Source organism: Tenrec ecaudatus, chromosome 6, assembly GCF_050624435.1.
Source record: "Tenrec ecaudatus isolate mTenEca1 chromosome 6, mTenEca1.hap1, whole genome shotgun sequence".
Lineage (NCBI taxonomy): Eukaryota > Metazoa > Chordata > Mammalia > Afrosoricida > Tenrecidae > Tenrec > Tenrec ecaudatus.
The window spans coordinates 24,506,296-24,532,019 of record NC_134535.1 but is presented as its reverse complement, the minus strand read 5'-3'; positions in this window follow the sequence as shown (position 1 = coordinate 24,532,019).

Genomic DNA, 25,724 nt, shown 5'->3' with positions numbered 1-25,724 from the left:
GCATTGTATCTGTAGATTGCTTTAGATAGTATTGACATTTTCCACAATATTCGTGCCTGTCCATGAGCACAGGATATTTTTCTATTTATGTAGGTCTCTTTTGATTTCTTGTAGTAATATTCTGTAGTTCTCTCTGTATAGGTCTTTTGGTTTTTTTTTCATTGTTTATTCTTAAGTATTTCATCTTTTGTGTGGTTATTATAAATGGTATTGCTTTCTTAATGAGTTTTTTCATAGCTTTCTTTGCCTGTATACAGATATTGATTTCTGGTTGTTAATTTTGTGTCCTGCTACTTTGCTGACTCACTCGTTGCTAGTAGGCTTCCGGGGGAGACTTTAGGCTTTCTACATGAAGGGTCGCATCATCCGCAAACAGTGAGAGTTTCGCAGTCCTTTGCTTGTTTGTATTCCCTTGATTCTTTTTCGTGTCAGATGGTCTGCTTTCAGGAGAAATGGTTCCAGTTTCCCCCATTAGGTATGATGTTGGCTGTTGGTTTTTTCATATACAGTTTTTATTATGGTGAGGAATTTCCCTTCTAGTGTTATTTGTTGAGTGTTTTTTGTCAAAATGAGTGCTGGATATTGTTGAATGCCTTTTCTGCATCTATTGATATGATCCTGTGGCTTTCATTCTTCATACTACACTTGATCTTAGCCAGAAGGCCGAGAAGTGATGTGGCTTTTATTCTTTGCCTTGTTTATGTGACGGATTACATTGATTGTTTTTTGCATGTTGAGCCATCCTTGCATCCCTAGAATGAATCCCACTTGGTCCTGGTGAATTATTTTTTTGATAAGATATTGAATTCTATTGGCTAGAATTTTGTTGAGGATGTTGGTGTCTATGGCCTGTAATTTTCGGTCTCTGTGGAGTCTTTCCCTGGTTTGGGGGTCAGGGTTCTGCTAGCTTCATAGAATGAATTGGAGGTTTGTTGTCTTTTTCTATATTCTGGAATAATTTGTGTAGTATCGGTGACAGGGCTACTCTGAATACTTGGTAGAATTCCCCTGTGAAACCACCCGGCCTAGGGCTTTTCTTGGTTGGAAGTTTCTTAATAACCTGTTCTATGTCTTCTTTTGTTATGGACCTGTGGAGATTTTCAATATCTGCCTGCATTAATTTGAATGGATGATATATTTCTAGATACCTGTCCACTTCTTCTAGATTGTCTCTCTCCTTTCTTTTTTTTTATCCCCCCTCCCCCCCCCCCCCGCTCCCCGGCCTCTCCTTGCTTCTTTTGATGATTCTAGCTGTTCAGTATTTTGCCCATGGAATCCATTGCTATTTCAACTTAACGCTTGAATACTTTTCTTCAGTTCTGTCAGCTTGAAATATGCAAAGTGTATTCTTTCTTCCTGGTTTTCTAACCCCAGATCTTTGTACATTTACTTATAATACTCTACTTTGTCTTCTCAACCTGCCTTTGATTTTCTGTGCAGCTCTTTGACTTTATCATTTCTTCTGTTTGCTTTAGCTACTTTAGGATGAAGAGCAAGTTTCAGAGTCTCTTCTTTCTTTCCTTTTAAATGATGTTTGTTTTCTTTGTGTATAATGTTTGATGTTGTCGTTCCCACAGCTCATCAAGCCTTTGGTAATTACTGTTCAAGGAGTCACACCTATTCTTGAGATGTTCTCTAAATTCAGGTGGTATATATTTGAGGTTGACTTGTTTTTATTTTGTTTAGTTTCGACCTGCATTTGTAGATGTACCACAGTCAACCATTGACCTTGTTTGGTGATGACATTGAGCTTCTGCATCAGCTCTTCTCACAGATGTACTCAACTTGATTCTTATGGATTCTAGTGAAGTACCTATGTTAAAAAAATGCAATGAAGAGATCTTTGATCTTCCCAAATTCCACCTTGATATCTCTAGCTTTGTTTCTATCACCAAGGCCATATTTTTCTACTGTCAGGGGAAGCCAGCCCCTAACACATCATTATGGGTCCGGTAGGCGCAATTGTACAGCGATAATAAGTAAAGATCATAGTAAAGTTATAGAGAGCATGAGAGATCGAAGTGGAGTATTGAAATAATGGAGTCACACGCATTTCAAGGTAGCATGCTCACCTCAGCCCCACTTGATGGTCCACGTGGAGGGAGAGAGAGCCTCTTTAATGCTAGCCCAGGCTTTTTATATTCTCCGGGGACATGCAAGCCCCCTAATTACAGGTGAGGACATACATCACAGGGAGGGGTTGTGCCATAGGTAATACCGTAATGAGAGGGGGTGGTCTAGGGGCATACATGCAATAATAAGAGGAGGGATTGGGGGTATACATGTGATAAGATGGGTGGATAACTTAACTTTGGATGTCACAGAGTCAGTTTGGCCTGTTCCTTGACTCAGTTGATAGAGATCATTATAGGTAGGGTGAGAATGCTTGGTCTCAGGCCTCAGGGAGGAATAGTTTATTGTTCCCAGTAGCAGGGAGTGAGGCCTGCCATATAGTCTGGTGACTAACTGCCCTAGAGGAGGATGTCTGTAAGCGTCTGACCTCTCCCCACAAGTCCCCCTTTTATCTTATATATAAAAGTCAAAAGCCACATAGGCGACATGGTTATTTTCTATACATTAAAAGTTGTCAAGGCAAAACTTCATGATCCAATTAATATAGCCAAAAATGCAGGCTTAATAGAAACATTTTGAATCCAGACATGGAGGATAAAGTCCCCCTATATCCATCTGCTATTGGAGGAAGGTATGAGAGGGGCTGGATGCCGCTGCGGGAAGAAAACAGAGCCAAATAGGAATGTCTGCTTCCATAGGGAGAACGAATCAACCATGTGCTCACTCGGTAGCACGCACATCTTTAAGGGGGAAACTGTGGAAAACTTAGGCAACCGCAGGAACATGTACCTGGACTATATCCCCAACTACCAGAGTGGCGGTCTTCCAGCCGTGGAATTCTAGTCTTCCAGATTCCCTCCGTTCAAGTCAGGGAATAAGTCCCAGTTTTATTTCCCTACAGTGCTAGTATCCCACATTTCCCCTCTCTGCATTCCGTTTAAGATTCAATAGTGCAACTGAGGCAACATGGTCTCTCTTCATATCTCTCAGCTTTCTATAGAAGCGACAGGAGACTGCAACATCACAATTATGATGATAAACTACACAGTCAGACTGGAACTTAAGCTATGTGAGATACTTTGCACCCAAGCTCACCGGTCCAACCCTTCCATGCCACTCACCAACTGCTTAATTATATCAGAGCCAGGAGATGCCTCAAGCTTGTCTTTGAATGTATAGAAAATATCCTTTTTAAGCTCATCAACATTTAACGAAATGTTTCCCTTAAACTCTTGCAAATGTTTCCTAATCAAATCCCAATCATGCAATGTTACATTATATTGGTAAGGAATTACACAGAAATCAGTTACATTCCAATCACATTATAGCATTGACAAGTTCAAAATCTTGATCTTTTAGCAAAAGTCTGCAGTAATAGTCCAGTTACTATTGTATGAAATGTTCAGTTACGATAGAGTCCCAAAGTTTCTCTTAAACATCGTCAGCAATAGAAGAAATATCTCAGCAGTCAGCAATTGCCATTCTTAGCAATCTGCCAAGTCTCCTTGATGTTTTGAATAACTTCAGTAACAGGACAAGGTCAGGTCACACATCAGCTTCCCTGCTTTCTTCTGGGCCTTGCTGGCTGAAGAGAAATCCACCTATCTCTTTAGCCTGTGAAAATATAAACAAACAAATAGCCCCTCTCTTTGGGGTGTCATTAACCTGAAAAAGGAATCATGATTAATATTGGGTGGCTTCTCCATCTCTTCCTTGTCCATCGTTCTCCAAACGTGGCTGCGTCCTTTTAAAGGGAGTCCATCAGTTTTATTCTGTAAAAACATAAATGCATAGCCTTTTCTCCAGGTGACAGATGAACCTGGATCCCAAACGCTGTTTCCATCATCTTCGGATTTCTTAGGATCAATTTTCTCTGTAGAAGTGAAAATGTGTTTATCTTCCCTAATTTTATTACAAGCTTTTAGTAAGGATAAAAATTTTTTTTGGTTAAAAGGACTAAATGAACTTTGTTACACATAAGATTCCTCTTCTCCCCCTTCTGTTTTAACAATTCAGATTTCAAAGCACTGCTAGCAATCTCAGTTAAATTGCTAGGCTTTGACTTAGTATAGGGCTAGTTAGATAGCCTTCATTGTTATGTAAACTTTCGCTCTCAGAGAATTAAGAGAACTAAATTGAGAGAACTTCTTACCATACTTTGAAAGACTGAAAAAATTCTTAATAAATTTGTTCAGCTGTTCTTTAAGTAACTTACCAAGCAGACGTTTTTTTTCTCCAAGTTTACCAATAAGGTTACAGGCTCGATTAAGCTGCTTTGCCTTTCAGGCTTCTCACATTGTATGATTTTACAATCTTCCAATAGTCTCTCTTGGTTACCTTCACTCATTCCCACCAAGCTGGATTTAGGGGAAGTTAATGGGAGGGTCTTAGGCCCTCCTGATTGCTCTAACGAAATGACCCTACATCCAAAGTTTTAAAACCTTTTCTCTTCAATTTCTAACTCCATGTGGGGGCGCTGGTGTTTCCACACAACAGCATTCCAAAAGACCCCTTGATTTAAAGGGTGGTCAAACTTCTCAAGTACTCTTTCCTGATAGACATACATTCTTACTCTAGGAATGCAAGGAAGCAAAAATTGGCTTAAGCGATCTTCTTTTATAAACCATGATATCAGAATTCATCACTGCCTTAACTTTTTCATAATCTTGTTCAATAATTCCAGCAACAATTTTAATTCCCTGAGTACTTAGGTTAAATCTTGCTGATAGAAACTGTATTACTCTTTCAGTAGGAGGTTCCTGCTTTTTAGAATCAACAGGCTGCTGCCAGGGTTTCTGAGGCATTTCTTGGTTAATCAAACCAACTGCAGCGAGAACAGAGGCTGGGCTTTTGCCTGTTTGGCTAGGTCTGGTCTCCTGCTGTGAGATTGGGGAATGCCTGCAGTTTCTCTTTAAGATCTTTACAGGCAAACACCTTGCCTCCCATGTTCTGCTGGGTGGGGTCTGTATCAAGTTCCTTCCTCTATTCCCCGCCCCCCCCCCCCCCCCCGCAGGGAAGCCTTTGCTAATGGCAAGGCTTCACTGTTGAATTTTGAAAGACATTGGCTCACCCAATGATTTCCCTTCCTACAGGTTCTTTTAAACCAGAATTAGGTGGCCCTGGCCCAGGCCGCAGTTTGCTTTTCACGGCCAGGCTGATTGGCCTGTGTTGTCTGTACTCTCTTTGAAGAGGACCTGTCTTTCTGCAACTAAAGCATTCTTTCCTAGGTCTGATATAATTTGCCAAGGCCCCTGCCACGAGGTCTGCCTTGTATTCCTCTGCCTCTACATTCCTTCGTATCCAGCAGCGTGCCCTGTTCCCTGTAGGGGCGCAAGGCATTTTTACAGTGTTTATTAGAGAAATCATAAGATAGCTTATGCACTCGGTCCCTTACTGCCTGGACATTCTTTACACACTTGGAAATAGCATCTTCCAGTCGGGACACAAAGTCAGCATACGGCTCATCATTCCATTGTCTTAAAGCCAGGTAACTCGACTTTCTCTCTTCTGATGGAATTATCTTTTCCCAGGCCCTTAAACAAACTTCACGTATCTGTCCTATTGTCTGTTCAGTAAACTGTAGTTGAGACTCAATTGTGATATAATTCTCATCTCCTAGCAATTGATGAACCCCTACATCTATCCCATCCTCAGCATTCTTGCGTGCTCGTGCAAGGGCTACTTCCTTCCACCGCATTTGAAATTGCAAGGATTCTGAAGAGGAAAGACAAATTCTCCCTAAAGCTCTCCAGTGTGTAGGGGTCCAACTCTCAACTCTGCTAAAGCCCTTACCATGCTAATTACAAAATGTGAGTCTGGGCCATAATCATTGACTGACTGCTTGAGCTCTTTTAGCAACTTAAAGAGAAAGGCACCATGAATTCCTTGTGGGTGTTTCCCTGTCTGCTAACAACGCTAACAGGATATAAGACCTTCTGGATTTTAAATCTTCTGCAATTCCTCTTTCTACTCTTGAAAGTGAAGGTGCTTTCCTACACTTCTCTTTGCTTCTTTCTCTGAGCTGTTCTTCTCCTTGTTTGCATCTCTTTGGAGCTAATCTACCTCCAGCACTGACTTGTTTGCTTGCTACACAATCTCTGGTCTTACACTGAATTCCAGCAGGGGAGCAGATGCTTTTACTGTGTCCCCTTCTGACTCAGGCTCCCTTCTTTCAGCTCTGCCTAAAATCTTCTCATCTGCCTGAAACACATTATGCCTGCTTCTCACCTGATTTAAGTCTGCGTAGCTTAGAGGTTTCTCACTACTCTGCTGGTCTTGATCTTTTGCTCTCTCACCCTGCAGCGGCTCCAACACTGCTTTAATCTGCACCCACAGATCCCAGGTCTCCATGGGTATGCTCTGTCCTTCCCTGTGAGCTTTTCTTAAGTTAATGGCTACCTTTTCCCAGATCTCCATATTGAAGGTTCCTGACTCCGGAAAAGAAGGATTAAATTTCTTTACCAACGGAAGAAACTCTTTCATTCTCTTATTCTTTACCACTACATTTTGTTTCTTCAAGAGGTGGCAAAGAGTGATACCATACTCTGTATCCTTGTGCTTTGCCTGACCCATTTCTCACTCGGACTAAAACACACTTAAAAAATAAACTCAAAAAATGTCCCGATTCACCCTCACTGTCCGATGAGGCCGTACAATTGTTACACGGGATATAACTCAAAAGAGTTCTTTTCCTACAGGGTCCCACGTAATGGGTGCGATATGTCAGGGGAAGCCAGCCCCTAACACATCATTACGGGTCCGGTAGGCGCAATTGTACAGCGATAATAAGTAAAGATCATAGTAAAGTTATAGAGAGCATAAGAGATAGAAGTGAAGTATTGAAATAAATGGAGTCAGACACAATTCATAGTAGCATGCTCACCTCAGCCCCACTTGGTGGTCCACGTGGAGAGAAGGGAAGAGTGCAAATGGGGGGCGGGGAGCTTTATTGCTAACTAAGGCTTATATCTACTTAGAGGGCATGATTACAGGTAACTACATCACAGGAAGGGGCTGTACAATAGGCAATACAAGCAATAGGAGGGGGATATGCCATGGGCATAGGCATAACAGGAAGAGGATGAGCTAGGGGTGTACACATGATAGGAAGGGAGGGACTAAGGGTATACATGTGACAAGAAGGGCAGACCCTGGACTCAATATGGCAGCCTACCCTTGGTCACCCTTGACCTCCCTGAGTGGTCTTGACCTCCCTGAGCTCTCCTTCAGGGAAACAATTTACTACTATCCTTATCAGAAGGAATTGGGCTCTACCTGTTGTGGAATAAACAGTGGTGTCTGCTTGCTCTGGATGGCTGATAACCCTTAGGGAGAACAACCCCTGACCTACTTCTGTTGACCTCCAAGTGTATAGTCATTTGCCACGTGTAGCAAGCAGCTAAGTTTGGCATATATTTGGGGGAGACAACTTGAGAGAAATCTTTCTGTTTCCCACAGCACAGTTCTACTCTGATACTGCATCAGAATCTACTTCATGAGAGTTATTTTGTTTTTTGATTTATTTTGTAACCCATCATAATACAAGAGGAAGAAAAGGCAAAAAAAAAAAAAAAATTAAATTAAACATAGAATCAGCAAGAGGAGCTCCCTTCAGCCAGCAATTGCTCTCCTCTGCCCTCTTCTGGCAAAACACATCATAGCATCAGTATACTTGGATGTTAGGTCCCTTCAAGGGGGTTCCAACTCACTGTGACCCCCTAAGGACAACAGAAAGAAACACAGCCTGCTCCTGCACCACCCTCACAAGTGTTGTCAGAGTTGAACCCACCGTTGCAGCCACTGTGTCAATCATGTCATTACAGATCTTCCTTTTTTCACTGATCCCTCTGCTTTACCAAACATTGATACCCGATAGATGAGACCAGGAGCATTCTTGCTCAACTTATTCCAATACACTCTTGTTCACTCTTCTAGAAGGCCATAGTACAAAAAAAGAGAAAGAAATGCCTAAGATGCCCAAGCATCATCTTGCCTTTCAGAACCTGAAGGGTAGATTTGGAGCCAGGAGACAATAATGGATAACTGGCACAGCCCTGAAGCCAGAGTTCCAGACGTGATTTAAATTCTCCAATCAGATGAATCCACAGAAGATTTTAATCTGGAGTTGATTTATATGGGGGAGACTTTTTTTTTTAATTTTAGTAAATCATTTTATTGGGGGCTCTTGTGACAATCCATACATCAATTGTATCACGCACATTTGTACATATGTTGCCATCATTTTCAAAACATTTTCTTTCTACTCGAGCCCTTGGTATCAGCTCTGTTTTTTTCCCCTCCCTGGAAAAACACTTTTGTTCGGTGAGTTGAATGTGAAGTTTGGTTTTGCAGCCACCATTGCTGGAAAGGGCTTCCTGTTCCTGGGGAAGAAGTGCTGATCCTCTCAGCAGAGACAGCTCAGGTAGCTGCTCAGTTCAGCTGAAGTTTGGGAGCTGTGTTAGGCTGTGACACTTGTATGTGTATGTATGTAGAAGGAGATTTAGATCAAGATATGGCTCACTCAGTTGTAGAAATGGATAAGTCTGGTCTGGCTCAAGTGTAGGTCAGTTGTAAGCTTAAGACTTCTGCTCCTGTAGCTGTAGGGGCTGGTGAACAGGAAGCAGGAAGATCACAGGCTGGTGGATGTTGAGTTTGAATGAGTCTGAGATCGGCCAAATGAACCCAAGGTTGCTAGCTGATATCTCCTAGGATCAGCAGGCAATAATATAACAGGAGGTCAATGAACAAGATGCAGGATCCAAATCAGTCAGGAGCTCTCTGCATGCTGTTAATCTGTAATAAGAATATGCCAAGCCCTGAATCAAACTCCCTCAATTATATCAAGGCTGGGACAAGCTTAAGGAGGTCTAGTCTCCCCACAACTTCTCCCCACAGCTTCAGAGAAGACCCCGTCATGGAATATTGACTATGCTATACTAGATCATCTCAAAGGAGAATCCTGGCCCACCTAAGGCAACATAAAACCTAATTGCCAGGAGCTGTTCCTACACATCCCACCTAAAGCCTATTTGTTCAGCCCTCAATGGGTTGTGTGTGAACCATCAGAATCCCTTTCTCTATCAATCAGAAGATCAAAACATAGGGAGAGAACATAGTTTGGATGGAGTTGATTTTAGTAATTCATTAAGGCTTCCTTTATTACCTAGTTGCTGCTGTTAAAACATTGGCTCTCAACCTTCCTAATGCTGTGACCCTTTAATAGAGCGCCTCATGTTGTGGTGACCCCAACCATAAAATTATTTTTGTTGTTACTTTATAACTGCAATTTGGTTACTGTTATGAATCAGGCGACCCCTGTGAAAAGTTTGTTTGACCCCAAAAGGGGTTGCGACCCACAGGTTGAGAACCACTGGTTTAGACGCTGTTGTGTCAGTTCCAGACCATAGCCACCCCTCATATACCATGACAATTCAAATACAAATCCAGTGTGTGTGAGTAGTTCAAGTTTGCTCAAAAAGACTTTATTATGATATTTTATATGATGCATAAAGGTTTATGGAATCATTTTAATACATGATTATTCAGAAAACCTTTATGTTTGCTGTGACTTGGAATATTTAATTTTTAAATCATTTTATTGGGGGCTTGTACAACTCTCATTACAATCCATACATGCATCCATTGTGTCAAGCACCTTTGTACATTTGTTGCCATCATCATTCTAAAAACATTTGGTTTCTACTTGAGTCCTTGGTATCAGCTCCTCATTTCACACACCCCCGCCCCTCTTCCTCATGAACTCATGATAATTTATAAATTATTATTATTTTGTCATCTCTTACACTGTCCGATGTCTCCCTTTATCTGCTTTTCTTTTGTCCATCCCCCAGGGACGAGGCTATATGTAGATCCTTGTAATCGGTTCCCCCTTTCCACCCCATATTTATTATTGTGTTTTTTAAAAACTATTTATTTATTTATTGTGTTTTAAGGTTACTTAAAAAAAAGTTCTCACATGTCATTAACATGACAATACGGTCTAGCATATTTCCCAGGAACAATTTCAAGCCTGCCATGATAATAATTTGCAGGTATTTACAAAAGCTAACTTCTCTCCACAGGGAAAGAGGGACCAGACTTCAACCCAGTGCTCCTAGATGTGAATTCAACATGTGGTGTGGAGTAGGGAACCAGTAGTGTGGTCTGAGGGGCTGGCCCCAATCCAACTAGGTGGACACTGGCCCTTCCCCCCAGAATAATTTATTTCAGAGGACAGCACTGAATCTGTGGCTCTGGGAGAGGGACATGACATCCTTCACTAACCCATAGTCCTACAGGGGACAACACTGGAGACACAGTGTGGGAATTCCACTTGTTCTGATTCCACCACACCGAGGCAAAACACTAAGAGTTACAACCAAACAGCAAGGGAACAGAGCAATGAAGTTCCCAAGGATTACCAAAAATAGACTTTGGGGCCAGGGCTTGGTGCCCCAACAGACTCAACTGGAAAACACTCCTAAAGGCCAACAAACAGTCCTTGAACTAACTACAAGCTTTTCTTTCTTGTTGTTGTGTTTTGTTTTGTTTTGTCATTGGCTTGTTGTTGTTGTTTTATTTTGTTGCTTAGTTTTGCTCTGTCCTGTTTTTGTGCATGTTATTATCTCCACAGGTCTGTCTAAATAAGATAGGCTGGATGAATAATATGGAGGAGAAACCAACAGGACCGACAGTTCCGGGGAGATATGGGAGAGGGGAAGGTGGGGGGAAAGGTAGTGTTGTTGTTAACAAACCCAGGGACAAGGGAACAACAAGTGAGCCAAATTGGTGGTGAGGAGTGTGTAGGAGGCCAGGTAGTGTGTGATCATGGGTAATGTAACCAAGAGGAATTACTGAAACCCAAATGAAGGCTGAGCATGATCGTGAGACAAGAGGAACGTAAAAGGAAATAGAGGAAAGGGCTAGGAGGCAAAGGGCATTTATAGAGGTCTAAATAAAGGCATGTACATATGTAAATATATTTATATATGAGGATGGGGAAATAGATCTATGTGCATTATATGTATAGATTTAGTATTAAGGAAGCAGATGGACATTGGGCTTCCACTCAAGTACTACCTCAATGCAAGAATTCTTTGTTCTATTAAACTGGCATTCTATGATGCTCACCTTCCCAACACAACTGCTGAAGACAAAGCGGGTGCATAAGCAAATGTGGTGAAGAAAGTTGATGGTGCCCAGGTATCAAAAGAGATAGTGTCTGGGGTTTTAAAGGCTTGAAGGTAAACAGGTGGCCATCTAGCTCAGAAGTAACAAAGCCCACATGGAAGAAGCACATCAGTATGCGTGATCACAAGGTGCCGAAGGGATCAGTTTTCAGGCATCTTCAGAACAAAAAAATCATATCATTGTGAATGAGGGGGAGTGCAGAGTGGAGACCCAAAGCCCATCTGTAGGCAACTGGACACCCCCTTACGGAAGGGTGGCGGAGAGGAGATGAGCCAGTCATGGTGCAGTGTAGCAATGATGAAACATACACTTTCCTCTAGTTCCTAAATGCTTCCCGCCCCCCCCCCCCCACTCATGATCCCAATTCTACCTTACAAATCTGGCTAGACCAGAGAATGTACACTGGTACAGATAGGAACTGGAAACACAGGGAATCCAGGGCAGATGACCCCTTCAGGACCAGTGGTGAGAGTGGCGATACTGGGCGAGTGGAGGGAGGGTAGGGTGGAAAGGGGGAACTGATTACAAGGTTCTACATATAACCTCCTCCCTGGGGAATGGACAACAGAAAAGTGGGTGAAGGGAAGATATCGGACAGTGCAAGATATGACAAAATAATAATTTATAAATTATGAAGGGTTCATGAGGGAGGGGGGAGCAAGGAGGGAGAGGAAAAATGAGCTGATGCCAAGGGCTTAAGCGGAGAGCATATGTTTTGAGAAGGATGAGGGCAATGAATGTACAAATGTGCTTTACACAATTGATGTATGGATGGATTGATATGAGCTGTATGAGCCCCTAATAAAATGATTTTTTTAAAAAGCTAACTTCTACCCTGACTTCTAAGTGTCCTTCTGACCTCTGATTTTTTTAAATCATTAGAGTGTAATTGTTATTGTGCAAAACTCTACATATAATATTTGCCATGATCACCATTTAATGGTTAGTATGTAAATCCTGTAGCAGTTATAATCTCCCAGCTGCGCAACCAGCATCACTGCCCATTGCCCAAGATGTCTCATCATCTGAAAGGGAAACTCAGTGCCACGGAAGGAGTGTTTTCTGCTGAACTTCAGCCCTTGCTGACCATTAATAAATGATTGTCTCCATGTATTTTCTATTTTGAATATTTCTTATAAGTAGAATCATGTAGTATCTCTGAAATAGTTTACCCAACACAGTGTTTTCAAGATTCATCCATGTTGTAGACTGTATCAAACTTTCATTTTTCTTTATGATGGAAGAATATTCCATTATACATTTTTATTTTGTTTTTATTTTTAAAAATCATTTTATTGAGGGTTTGTACAACTCTTATCACAATCCATACATCCATTGTGTCAAGCACATTTGTACATATGTTGCCATCATCATTCTCAAAACATTTGCTTTCTACTTAAGCCCTTGGTCTCGGCTCCTCTTTTCCCCCCCTCATGATCCCAATTCTATCTTACAAATCTGGCTAGACCAGAGGATGTACACTGGTACCGATACATCCTGCTCCCCTCTCCCCCATGAACCGTTGATAATTTATAAATTATTATTATTTTGTCATAGCTTACACCATCCTACATCTCCCATCACCCACTTCTCTGCTGCCCGTCCCCCAGGGAGGGGGTTATATATAGATCCTTGTAATCTATTCCCCCTTTCTCTCTCACCTTCCCCCCATCCTCCCGGTTGACCTCTGACTTTTTTTCAAAATTATTTTTTCGCTTTTTGGACCTTAAAGTCAAAGCAGTTCTCATACACAGTTATTGTCATCGGATGCTATCGAGTTGTTCTAATGCATGGTGACTCAATGTACAAAAGAATGGAGCACTTCCCAGTCCTGGGCCATTCTCACCCTTGTTCCTCTGTTTGAGCCCATGTATGCAGCCACTGTGTCGATCCAACTTGTTGAAGGCCTTCTTCCTTATTGCTGCCCCACTACTTTACCAAGCATGGTACCTTGCATTTAAGTGCATTAAATAGAAGAGTTTGCACCTTGCATAGTCTACTTTCTAGAAGATTGTCAGGGCTGGTCTGATTTTGCTATAACACTCAGACAATTCTCCAAGGTTATTGCAGTCACTGTAAGCAGTCCGAGGGAAGTCTACCCCGAAGCATGTATGCCAGTTAATCGAGCTCCACAAACCAAACCGCTGCCATTTTCACAGAGCTGGTAACGGCTCATAGCGAGCCTAGATCAGATTCCAAGGCTGAAAATCTTCCCAGGAGCAGATAGCCTTGTCTTTCTCTCACAGAGTGGCTGGTGGGTTTGAACAACTGACCTTGAGGTTAGCAGCCAACATTTCCCCAACAGCACTTAAATTCCAAGCTCACTGCTATTGAGTTCATTTTAACCCTCTCATAACGACCCTGTAGGCCAGAGTAGAACTGCCCTTTGTGTTTCTAAGGCCATAACTCTTCACAGTAGCAGAAGGGCTTATCTTTCTCCAGACAAGCTGGCGGGTTTGAATTACTGACCAATTGTTAGCAGCCCAGCATGTAACCCACAATGCTACCGGGGCTCCTTCCGTAGCACGTACAGGTACTGAATTTGAGAGTCAGGTTACATGAAGTGCAAATGCCATAGTAAAAGACATGTAGGGCGTTGATTAGTATCCCTCCTATATGAATTTCCACCCAGAACTTCCAACTGTGACCGTATTTGGATAGAAGGCCTTTCTGGTGTGATTGGGTGAGGATCTCAAGATGGAATCTGAATGCAGATGAGTCCCAAATCCAAAGACTGATAGCCTTTGAAGCAACGGAGAGGCCGCAGAGACGCTTGAGGAATGAGGTCACTGGTGGAGGCAGAGATCGGAGTGATGCTCGAATTGAGGAACCCCAGGGGACGCCAGAAGCTGGGACGGAGAAGGAAGTATTCAGTCCGAGAGCCTCCTGGGGAGGCTGACCCCACCAACTCCTTGATTTCTTTCTCACTTCCAGGTTCTGGAAAGAGCCATTGTTCGTGGTGCACAGTCATCTCACAGTATTCAACCCCCAGCTCAAATGAGTTTATGGCATTCTGTTCTAAGTAAGCTAGAAACATGCGTCTTCCGCTGGAATAGGTTTCTCTCAGTTGAGGTTAAGTAAACATACAGTCAGCAGGCACTCTCCGTGTCAAGTCAGCAACCATGGAGCAATGCTTCTGTTTCTACTTTAATTTACTGTTTTTAGTTGTTGTTGTTTGTTTGTTTTCTCTGGGATATTCCTGATTTAATTTTTTAAAAAGACCCAGGTGCATCAGAGCAGAATGTACTCCACTGGGTTCCAATGGCTGGTTTTTCAGAGGCCGATCACCAGGCCTTTCTTTGGCATCTCTGAGTAGGTTACAACCTTTAATCTTTTAGCAGCAGCTGTTTTCCCCACCCCAGGACTCTGTGTAGGGGTAATAATTTCACTATATATATTTTTGGTCGTGGGGGGTGGGGTGGGGGCACAGGGGTAGTGTAGATTCACAGAGGAGACTTTGCTTCAATCCTTTGAAGTTTGATCATTTGCAGTCAACACATCTGACCACAAAGGGGCAGCAGCCCCAGCGATAATTTTCCAGGCTGTACCACAGAGCCATAAGCACATCCTTCAGGCCAGCCTTCGATGCGCACGGGGACAGGAGCATCGTAGGAATGTGGCGTGCTGCATTACCGTGAAGTTGTAATCTAGGAAGAATGAGTTTCTCTCAAATATAATTTCCAATAAATGTGATGACGAATAAAACATGTCAGACTCATAGCAAATGCTTCCTGGCATCATTTATGGGCTTTAATCATTTTTTGAAAATAAAGCTTAGTTTAATTGTATTATGAAAGTATGATATTCTTAATACAAAACAGAAAAAAGGGAAGAGCGTCTATTCTTTCTGTTTTGTTGCCCCTCTGTATATGCTTCCTCTTGCTTTCTGTCTTTGGGCAAATTGCCTTTAAGTGTTATTGTGCTAATACAGTTCATGTTCATAAAACATAAGAGCAAGTGGTATAAGTTAAAGCCTTCCTTCTCTTAGGGGCCTGGCTTAGACTCCTGAGGGGCAGGAGTTGACTCGTTATACTAATAGTTAGCATTGCGTTTTGTATTCTTCCTGACAACTCTTCCTGCAACTTAATTGTGTTTAGACAATTTTTTATTAAAAGCACAACACAATGAATATCCTCTCCCTTTCTGTCGCTTTTCCTCTAAAATGAAACTGCCCTGGAGGAATCTTTGCCACCAGTTTGATGTGGGTTCCAACGTTGACACTTGTTATATGGTACATTGAAGTCAGCTCGGACTCTTCGAGACCCGTCCAGCATCATCCCACAATTGTTCTCACATTTGAACATTGGGGCACTCATTGTGTTGATCCATTTCATTAGGTGGTTTCCTTTTTGTCATGGATCCCCTACTTGACCAAGCATGATGTCCTTTTCCAGGGCATCCTGGTAACATATCCAAAGTACTTGGGATGAAGCCTCCCTATCCTCACTTCTAAGGAACATTCTGACTGGATTCTCAATAGTCTATCTGTTGTCAGCACCATAATTCGAACACATCCATTCTTTTCCAGTCTCTTTTCCTTCAATGTTCAACTTTCTTTTTTAAAAAAACATTTTATTAGGGGCTCATACAACTCTTATCACAATCCATACATACATCAATTGTGTAAAGCACATCTGTACATTCTTTGCCCTCATCATTTTCAAAGCATTTGCTCTCCACTTAAGCCCTTTGCATCAAGTCCTCTTTTTCCCCTCCCTCCCCACTCCCCCCTCCATCATGAGCCCTTGATAATTTATAAATTATATTTTGTCATATCTTGCCCTGTCCGACATCTCCCTTCACCCCCTTTTCTGTTGTCCATCCCCCAGGGAGGAGGTCACATGTAGATCCTTGTAATCGGTTCCCTCTTTCCAACCCACTCACCCTCTACCCTCCCAGTATTGCTCCTCACACCCCCGGTCCTGAAGGTATCATCCGCCCTGGATTCCCTGTGCCTCCAGCTCCTATCTGTACCAGTGTACATCCTTTGCTCTATCCAGACTTGCAAGGTAGAATTCGGATCATGATATTTGCAATGTTCAACTTTCACATGCATATTGAAAGGATTGAAAATGCCATGGCTTGGCTCGGGCCCACTTAGTCCTGCACTTTTTTGTGCCCTGGGAGTTCCCAACTGCTGCTTCTGGGAGGATTAAATGCGGACACAAGTAAAAGGAAATCCTTGAGAAACGCAACTCCAGTTGTGAGGATTTTTGTTTTTTTTCTCCTAACCCAAGCTTCTGCGAGGTATGAGGGCACTGTGGCTGTCGCAGTGAATGATGGGAGAGGATCATTGGCTCTAGAAGGCACGATGCTCCAGGAAACCAAGGACTTTGGAATGTCCAGGAAGACCCCACTTGAGACAACATTTTGCCACTAGCACCTCTGATGAGCACACACACTCATAGTCGCACCCACAGAGCCTTTTTGCATTCATAAAGAAAGTGGGGGGAATTGCACAGCAAAGTGCCCATGAACATACCATTTACAATCTACTGTTGACATATTGCTGTCTGAGTTTGACGGTGACTTGTTTCCTGCGTAATCATGACACGGGCCTAGCAGTGTTCTCTGGTTCTGAACAGAAAGGCAGACCAAAGCCTCCCTTAGCATTTGACTTCCTTCTCAATGCAAATGTCATATTCTCCCGGAATGTCAACAGGGAACAGAAGCTGTGTGTCTAAGTTCTTGGTGTCTGCACCCATGGGGTTGCCCGGAATCAGAATAGACTTCAACAGCAAACAATAACAATGGTTGTAGACTGATGCTTCCCAAATCAATGTCTAACGACTTATCATCACCTGAAGGAATCCTGGTGGCCTAGTGGCCACACATTGAGCTGCTCTACTGTAAGGTTCCCAGTTCAAACACGGGAGTCAATCCACAAGACAAAAGGCGAAACTGATTTAAAGTCTCAGAAACCTGGAGAGTCCATTCTACTCTGTCCTATAGGGTTGATATACGTTGGGATTGACTCGATGGCAGTGAGTTGGGGGGGGCTTCTATAGGTATCCTATAGGCATCTCAAACTTGATTAAATGATTGGATGATTAAAAACAAAAACATGCCCTTCTATTCCCTGGCTTCTCTAATGATTAATAGCCCCAAGCCTCTCAAAGGGAAATCACTCCATCTCATCTTCAACCAATTCCATTTCTTTTATTCTGTGCATACAAGTAGACACCAAATGTATTTTCTCCATCCACAACCCACTGCCGTAGGTTAGGGCTTTAGTATTTCTTAAAAGCATTTATGTATCACGGATATCCATTTCTATCTCCAGTTCATCCACCCCAGGGCTGCTGGAGTTAGCAGCACAAAAATAAATCACACACACACACACACACACACACACACGACACTACCCTATTTACTCATGAATTTTCAATGTCTCTTTGTTGCTTTCAGAGTAAGAGTCAATCTCCTTAGCATGTTACACAAGGCCCTTCACAATGTCATTGCCCTAATCTCTCCCCCCTTATCTTCCTGTGCTCCAGTCACGTTGGACACTTATCGCCTCAATAAGCTAAGTTCATGCTAACACTCCGACCTTCTTGATTCCGGGCACTGGGTGCTCTCTTTCCGTATCTTTAACCAGAAGCCATCCATGCTCAGTACTTGTGAAATGGATGAACCAAGAACCCTGGTGCCTCTTGATGAAGCATGGATTAGTTAATATATTAATAACTTTAAAAACTCATACAAGAAATCTATTTTTAGAACAAGAGACTTTTTTAATCGTTTTGTTAGGGGCTCATACAATTCTTATCACATCCATCTTATCCATACATACATCAATTGTGTAAAGCACATTTGTACATTCCTTGCCCTCATCATTCTCAAAACATTTGCTCTCCACTTAAGCCCCTGGCACCAGCTCCTCATTTTCCCCTTCCTTCTTGCACCCCCCTCCCTCATGAACCTTTTTAATAATTTATAAATTATTATTTTGTTATATCTTGCCCTGTCCGATGTCTCCCTTCACCCACTTCTCTGTTGCCTGTCCAAAGAGATTTTTCTGGGAATGAATGGGACACAAACAAGTGCCCTTTAGTCTGATGTTTCAGTCATTTTCTCAGCCATCTTCAAATCCTGTCCAAATCCCATCAGTCTATTAAAAGAGCACTAAGTTGACCAAGACTCCTTGGCTTTTCATAGATGTCTTTACTATATTGAGAAATCATTCAGAGTTCATTGTAAGCGTGAACATCGTGCCATAGTTTCCCCATAGACAAGAGTAACTACAACAGTGTCAGTTACATAAATCTCCAGTCAACTTGAGTAAAGGGGTGGAGTCTAGCCGGTCAATCATATCACAGCCAATGAGACCTCTGTGTGGGCATGGCCTTCTCCTGAGGATTCTCCTGTCTTCCTCTCTGGAGGTGGGACACACAATTTTTCAGCTTCATCTTCCTGTTGACAAGCCATATGGAGCCACGCTCATGGCAGCCAGAGTCCTGGAGATGCTTCCACCACCACTGGATTCCAAGACTTTCCACCTACAGGCCTGTGACCTTCTTGCATTTCACATCATTGCATGTATTGCGTGAGTCTGAAGAGGAATTTATAGACTGGTATCAGACATATGGGACTAATACGGACTTGATCTGGACTGGGCTGGGATGCTTTCTTAATATACAATTACTCTTCGATATAAAGCTATCTCATACACATAAAAGTGTCTCTGGATTTATTTCTCTAGCCAACAGGACTAACACAAGCATGAACTGCACCTCATAAAACAATCCTCTATGGAATTGTACAAATAAATAGGGACTTCAGGTTTAGTAAACTGAGAAAATCCAATCATGTGAATTCTTACCCTTGTCAGTTAATGTAGAAGTTTTTCAGAAGGAGGAAGGAGAGTTTTAACCAAAACGTATAAAACTTACAGGAAATTTCTGTTTCCTCTTGTCAGATGGAAATTCCCAAATTTCTCAAGTTCGTTTTCCCCTAGTCATCTCTTATGGCATCTGCCAGGAAAGGTAACGAACACTGCCATTGCCCTGGAGTATAACTCCGTATTCCTAAGGAGCTTTGGTGCGCAGTGGGCTATGCACTGAACTAACCGCAAGGCCAGCAGTTGGAACCTCTCAGGGGGTGTGTAGGACAAAGGAGAGTTGATATCTCGATGAAGATTTACAGCCCCAGAATCCCACAGAGGTAGTCCTACTGTGTCCTGTTGGGTCGCTATGCCTCAGATCACTGCCATAGGACATCTCCCCAGTAGGCAGAGATCATTCCCACTAAGGGCTCTGGAGTGATCTCCATTGAAGTAAGCAGCATTTCTAAAACTTAGCTACTTTATTTCTGATGTCTGTATGCAACGTGATGGGGTTAATGACTCTCAGGAATGCTGGTATGCTGCTGATATGCACAAGTGTATAAAGACCAGATTTTATAATAACATTAAACTCATAGGCATTCATCTGTACATATCACACACACACACACACACACACACACACTTACCAATCCGTTATTTTGTGCTAGTGCTTGGCACTGGAGATAGAACTATAGACGATTCCATCCTTGCTCACAAGCAGTTTAATGAGGCAGGCAGGTTAACATTTTGAACTATTTAGCAATAGAAGTTACCCTGGGAGGCCTTGGGTGGCACAGGAAGTGGTGGTGGATGCTTTCTGAAGAAGTGTGATTACCAAGGTGAATTAATTCAACAAGTAATTAGTGCACTTGATGCATCACTGTGAGAGGACATTGGTGGTTCAGTGGTCGAATCCCTTACCTTCCTTGCAGGAGACCTGGGTTTGATGCCTGGTCAGTGCACCCATGTGTAACTACCACTGGCCTATTAGCAGAGATTGCAAGTTACTATGATGCTGAGCTCACGTGGCGCTGTGGGTTAGGTGTTGAGCTGCTAGCTGCAAAGTTGGCATTTCAAACCCACCACTGGGAGAAAGGTAAGGCTGTTTGCTCCTATAAAGGTTAACCAAGAAAAAAAGGGGGTGGGGAGACAGACTGGAAATCTTATATAGGGTTACTAGGAGTCGAACAGACCAAATGCCATGTGCTTAGTTTGTTTGGATGAGACTGAACAAGTTTCAGAGGTGTTTGCAGACTAAGCACACCAGGAAGAAAGACCTGGGGCTCTACTTTTGACAATTGGTCAATGAGTACTCCACGGAACACAGCAATCCAGTTGCAGCCAATCCAGGGACTGGCTCGTGGCTGCATAAAGTTTGTTCTGTTGTTCATTGGGTTGCTATGAGCGGGGGTCATTCCGCAGCTACTAACAGCAGCAACATGTTCTCGTGTGCCTGTCCTGAGCACTGTTCTAGGTCTTGGAAAAGATCAGAGACCAAAACAGAAATGAATCTCTTCCCTTACAGAACCTACATTCTCAGAAAACTCTCCTGAAGGAGAAGCAGGAGCTTTCCAGATAGACAGTGTAACAAGAGAGAGAACAATGGATCTTCAAGTTAATTCTGTACATTGAGTGAGTATGCACCAGAACAGTCGCTTTGTGTACACTCTCTGTCCGAGGTATTTGCTTGGGAATTCTGAGAGCACAGTGGAATTCTCCCTTCGTGGGGATGGAGATTTCCTAGAATCCTCAAAATTCCCCAGAATGGCCCTAGAATCCATCCATGGCTCAGGGGCCTCTGCTATGAAGAAAGATACATACCTTCCTGGGGTGGGCCATTCAGGTGGTGACCAATGCTGCATTGCACGGTCCATTTTGTGACAATGTCCCTTTGCAGAATCTGGAATTCTGAAAAGTCTGTCTTATCCCACGTGCCCTTAAGAGCATTATCAGGTTTTCTTCTGATTAGAAAGGAGTAGGCCCTTTAATAGGTACGTCTTAAAGAGACGAGAACCCATTAGAATGTGTCCCCCTTTTTCTTTTTTTCCAGAGCAGTAGTTACATATTGAAATACATCTCTTTGATTGTTTTCAGTCGATGTTTAGAAGGAGAAGGATGGCAATATTCCACCTGGGTGGACTGATCCGTGTCCTTGCCATTTAAAAATAGACTTTCTAGGGAGAAAAGGGACCCAAATTCAAAAATTTTCTATAGAGCCATCTTATAGTCTTAGACAGGAAAAAGATAAGACTATTTGCATGCGGCCTTGCCGGAGTCTAAATAAACTCACAGCCATAGGGCTAACTAAAGGTGATGTAAAACTATCACAAACTCATGATTGGTGACCTATCAATTCATTATTGTTGTAGGCCAGATGGCAAAAGGGGATAGTGGGCACTGGCCCGAGTTTCTGGGCACAGCCTGGGGACCCAGGCCAAGTGCCATAGAACACTGGGGCATTGAATCTGGGATCCTTGAGGCCCACACCATGCTCCAAAGGCTGCAACGGAGAAATGTGATGTGGAAGCTCCACTAGGTGAACTGAACTCTACGTCAAATGTACTTGTAACCTGAGGGCTCAAGACTTAAAAATCATGGTGTTTGAAGAAGCAGAAGAGAGCTATATCACAACTATTGAACTGTCGGTAGGCGGACAATCATTGAACTACATCACTGCCCTAGATGCTGTAGTATTAAGACATATATTACTTCCTGCAAACTTGTGACTGACATTCTCAGTGAATATTTATTGTAATTTTCCTTGACAACCAACTCCCATTGTTTGTGTAAATAACATCCAACCATGAAGGATCAATTTATACAAGTGAATAATTCAGGTATTGTGATATGGAGTTAGCCTACATTGGCCCAATATCCCTCTCTCAACGGGGCTTTAAAAAATTAGTACCGGGGTGTGGTGGTTATATAATTTCATATCAACTTGAAGATATGAAAGTGTAGGGGTGGAATCTAGCCTGTCAGTCAGGTCACAGCCTGATGATTCCTCCCTCTGGGTATGGCCTCCTCATAAGGAGGATCCTGGGAACCTCCCCCCCTCTCTCTGAGTCACCTTCCTATTGGCAAGCCAATAGCACTTAGACCTGCCAGTCTTGTGATGCTTCCACTGCCATTGGAGCCACAAGACTCTGCACCCACCAGGCAGTGACCTTCCTGAATTGTGCATCATTTCATGAGCCTGCGTGAGTCTGAACAGGGATTTATGGACTAGTATCAGACTTGTGGGCCTTGATCTGGACTGGGCTGGCATGTTTGCTTGATACTTCTTGATATCTCTTACATATATATGAGCGTCCTTTGTTTCTCTATTCAACCTAGCCTAACACAAAGGGCTAAGCAATGACAATATTAATGGAAGATCTTTATGCCCCAGGGAAATGATCCATATGAGTCTCTACCATAAATTAATAAGGTCTCTAAAGGGAGCCAAAGGTAGATTAAAAAAATAAAACCCCATAAATCCAGGAATGGGTTTTGGGCTTGCACTAAATCCTAGCTCTAATTTAAGAACAATTAGTCCTTATATCACGGCCCTGCTTGGTTAATTGTCCCCAGGAAGGAAACACAGAAATATGGTCCTATAGCAAAGTGTGGTGAAGAAATTGATGGTACCTGGATACCAGATAAAATAGTGTCTGGGGCCTTCACAGCTTATTTCCAAGCAAGCAACCATATAAGTGAAATGTCAATTAAGTCCCCATGCATGAAGCACAGCGACATCAGTGACTGAGGGATTGTAAATCAGATAATCCAAAGCCAAAGGAGGGAATAGTATCAGAACCTAAACTGTGAGATTCTGGTTTGTAGAAAGCTCTGGATGACAGTGGGAGCCAAAGATAAATTTGTGAGATCTCCATAGGAACTACGCCTCTGGTGATTTCCCTCTATCCCTAATAGAGCGACCGGAAGAAACTGGTTACCAAATAGTGTGTGTTGGAGAGATGACTATAGAAGATCAAAATGATAAATCTGACTTGGACAGTTAAAATATTGTCAGTTAATCCTCCCTCTGATGCATGTTGGGCCTGATCTGGTTTTCAAATATATATATATTTATCTCAGATGTATTTTGCCATTGGGGTGACCCTCTTGAATTTTTAAAATATATTTTTTCTGTTTTTCAGTATATGAAACCTAGGATTGTTGAACCTATAGACACAACAAATAGAATAAGGGGTTGGGGTGTGAGGAGTTGGGGGGGTCAGGGTAAAAGGGAGTGATGGGAAGGAGTCCAAGAAGGAAGAGAATGTTTTGAAATGGATTGTGGTAGCAATTGTACAAAACTGCCTGATGTGATTAACTATGGAACGATAGATCTGTATTAGCTTCCAATAAAAGGATTTGGGGGGAAAAAGGGTGGGGTGGGGAGGACCAGGATTAGGATGGACAAAAAATGATACACAATTACAGCTTTGAACATTTCCAAGAATGTCTCTGGAGCTTTGACTTCCTGGCCATCAGGTTGTCTGGATGTGACTCATGACCATGTGACCCTGAGTCACCACCAGGACTCTTTTTTTTTAAGTGCCTGGGGAAGTTCCCTGAGTCTCCATGCATACCTGAGGGCAAGTCTGCACCTCCCTGGGCTAAGCCCCAGCCTCCCAAACACCAGGAGTTTTAGAATTTAAGCTCAAATACACAATAAATTACCAATAAAGGAAGTATTAGTTGTGATGACACATAAGAGAAAACCCCCAAATTATCAGTGGTTTGAGCTAGATGGAAATCGAGTGGACACACCAAATTCCACTTTTCACTTCTCTGGCACTAAACTATGTTGATGAATCCAAATCCATCTATTATCAAGTCTGTTCCCCTCTGTTCTACTTCTGTTTGGACGCCAGCTGCACACGGCACCTGAAGTGAGGTCAGACTGTCAGGCACAGCTCTCTAGAGTGTTCAGTCTACCCAAGACCTCAGGTCCTAGCCATGACCTTGGGAAGCCATACACATTATACCTTCAGTTCTGGCCCCACTAGTCCCTCAGTATGGTATGCTCACTGTAAGCTCAAAATCCTCCTTCTAAGACGGTATAAAGAAGAAGTGTATGCATTCTGGCGGGGAGAAGAAGAGTACACTTCTGACCTGCTGGCTACAAATTTAGAGCTCCCTTTAAGCCTGTGCAGAATACCAGCCATACACTCATGGGCTCCCAGATCACTCAACTTCTGACCTGCTGGCTCCCACAACTCCTTCAGGTTGGGTAACTCACCAAATGACTCACAGAACTTACAGGAAGCTCTATACGTAGAAGTACTGTTCTATTATAGGAAAAAGGATACAAATGAAAACACTAACACATACAGGGAGACATCTAGGAGGGTTGCCAATGCAGAATCCCCATGTCCCCCCCCCCCATGTCCCTTCACCCCATGTGCAATGATGTATTTCACTAACCAGGACGTCCTTGGAGCTTCTGTCCAGAATTTTCTTTTTTTGGGGGGGGGGAGCGGGAGGGGGGAAGCTGTCATCACATAACTCAAATGTCAGCCCATCTCTCCTGAGGTCAGTAGTCAATATCATGATATGCAGTTGCTAATTGCTATTCCAAAGAAAGTCTTGGTGCTGTCAGCTCCCCCCATAAATCATCTCATTAGCATAACCACTAAAGTGTGATCTGAATGCCTCATCCAAGATACCGTATATACTCGAGTATAAGCCGGCCCGAATATCAGCTGAGGCACCTAATTTTACCACTAAAACGGCATTAAAATGTGCTGGAAAAAAGTGTGCTGAAAAACAGCTTATACACGAGTATATACAGTACTTATGGTTGTGATGGAAGCTAATGTAAATCCCTACAAGGTTTGTTTTCCTTTCGTATAAAAGGAGACCACAGGTAGGCAGTCCAGGACCGCCCCACAAGCTCCTGGTCTCCATAGGAACCAGGGCTCTCATCTTCCTGCTCACCTATCTCCATTTATGGCTTCTCTCCTCCAAATCCAAGAGGGCTGCGGAGGTACATAGCCGTTAGAAAGTCAACTCCCCTTAAGCAGCCGTGTAGATACCACATAGCATTTATATTACATACCATATGCCCAAATCAAGTTTCATGGTTGCTACTAGATGCAAGGGAAGCTGAGAAATCCAAACTTTTTGTAAAAGAGAAATTTATAAAGCTTCTTTGACCAAAACGGAATGATTAAATTTAATCCAGTTCTTGTTAAATGAGATTATTCTTTTTATTCATCTGCCTCTCAGGAAATTCATATTTGCTTCTGTTTTAGGGTCCAAAAGAGACCCTATCACAAATAAAGCAAGGAGAATATTTATCAAGTCTTATAAGAGACACTACTTATCTGCCATTTGTCATACTGTGGTAGCCTGTGTGTTGCTGTGATGCTGGAAGCTATGTCACTGGTATTTCAAAGGTCAGCAGGGTCACCCAAAGGGAACAGGTTTCAGTGGAGCTCCCAAACTAAGAGCAGACAACAACGAAGGACTCAGTTTCCCATTTTGGAGGAAGGAGCCCCTGAAAACCTTATACAGAGCTTCAAAACATAGTCCGATACTGAAGGCCTTTGGAGATAGTGCCAGAGGATGGGCCTCTTGGGAGGGAGAGCACTCAAAATGTGACCAAGGAGGTGCTGATCCCTTGGAGCAGAGCCAACTATGGTGA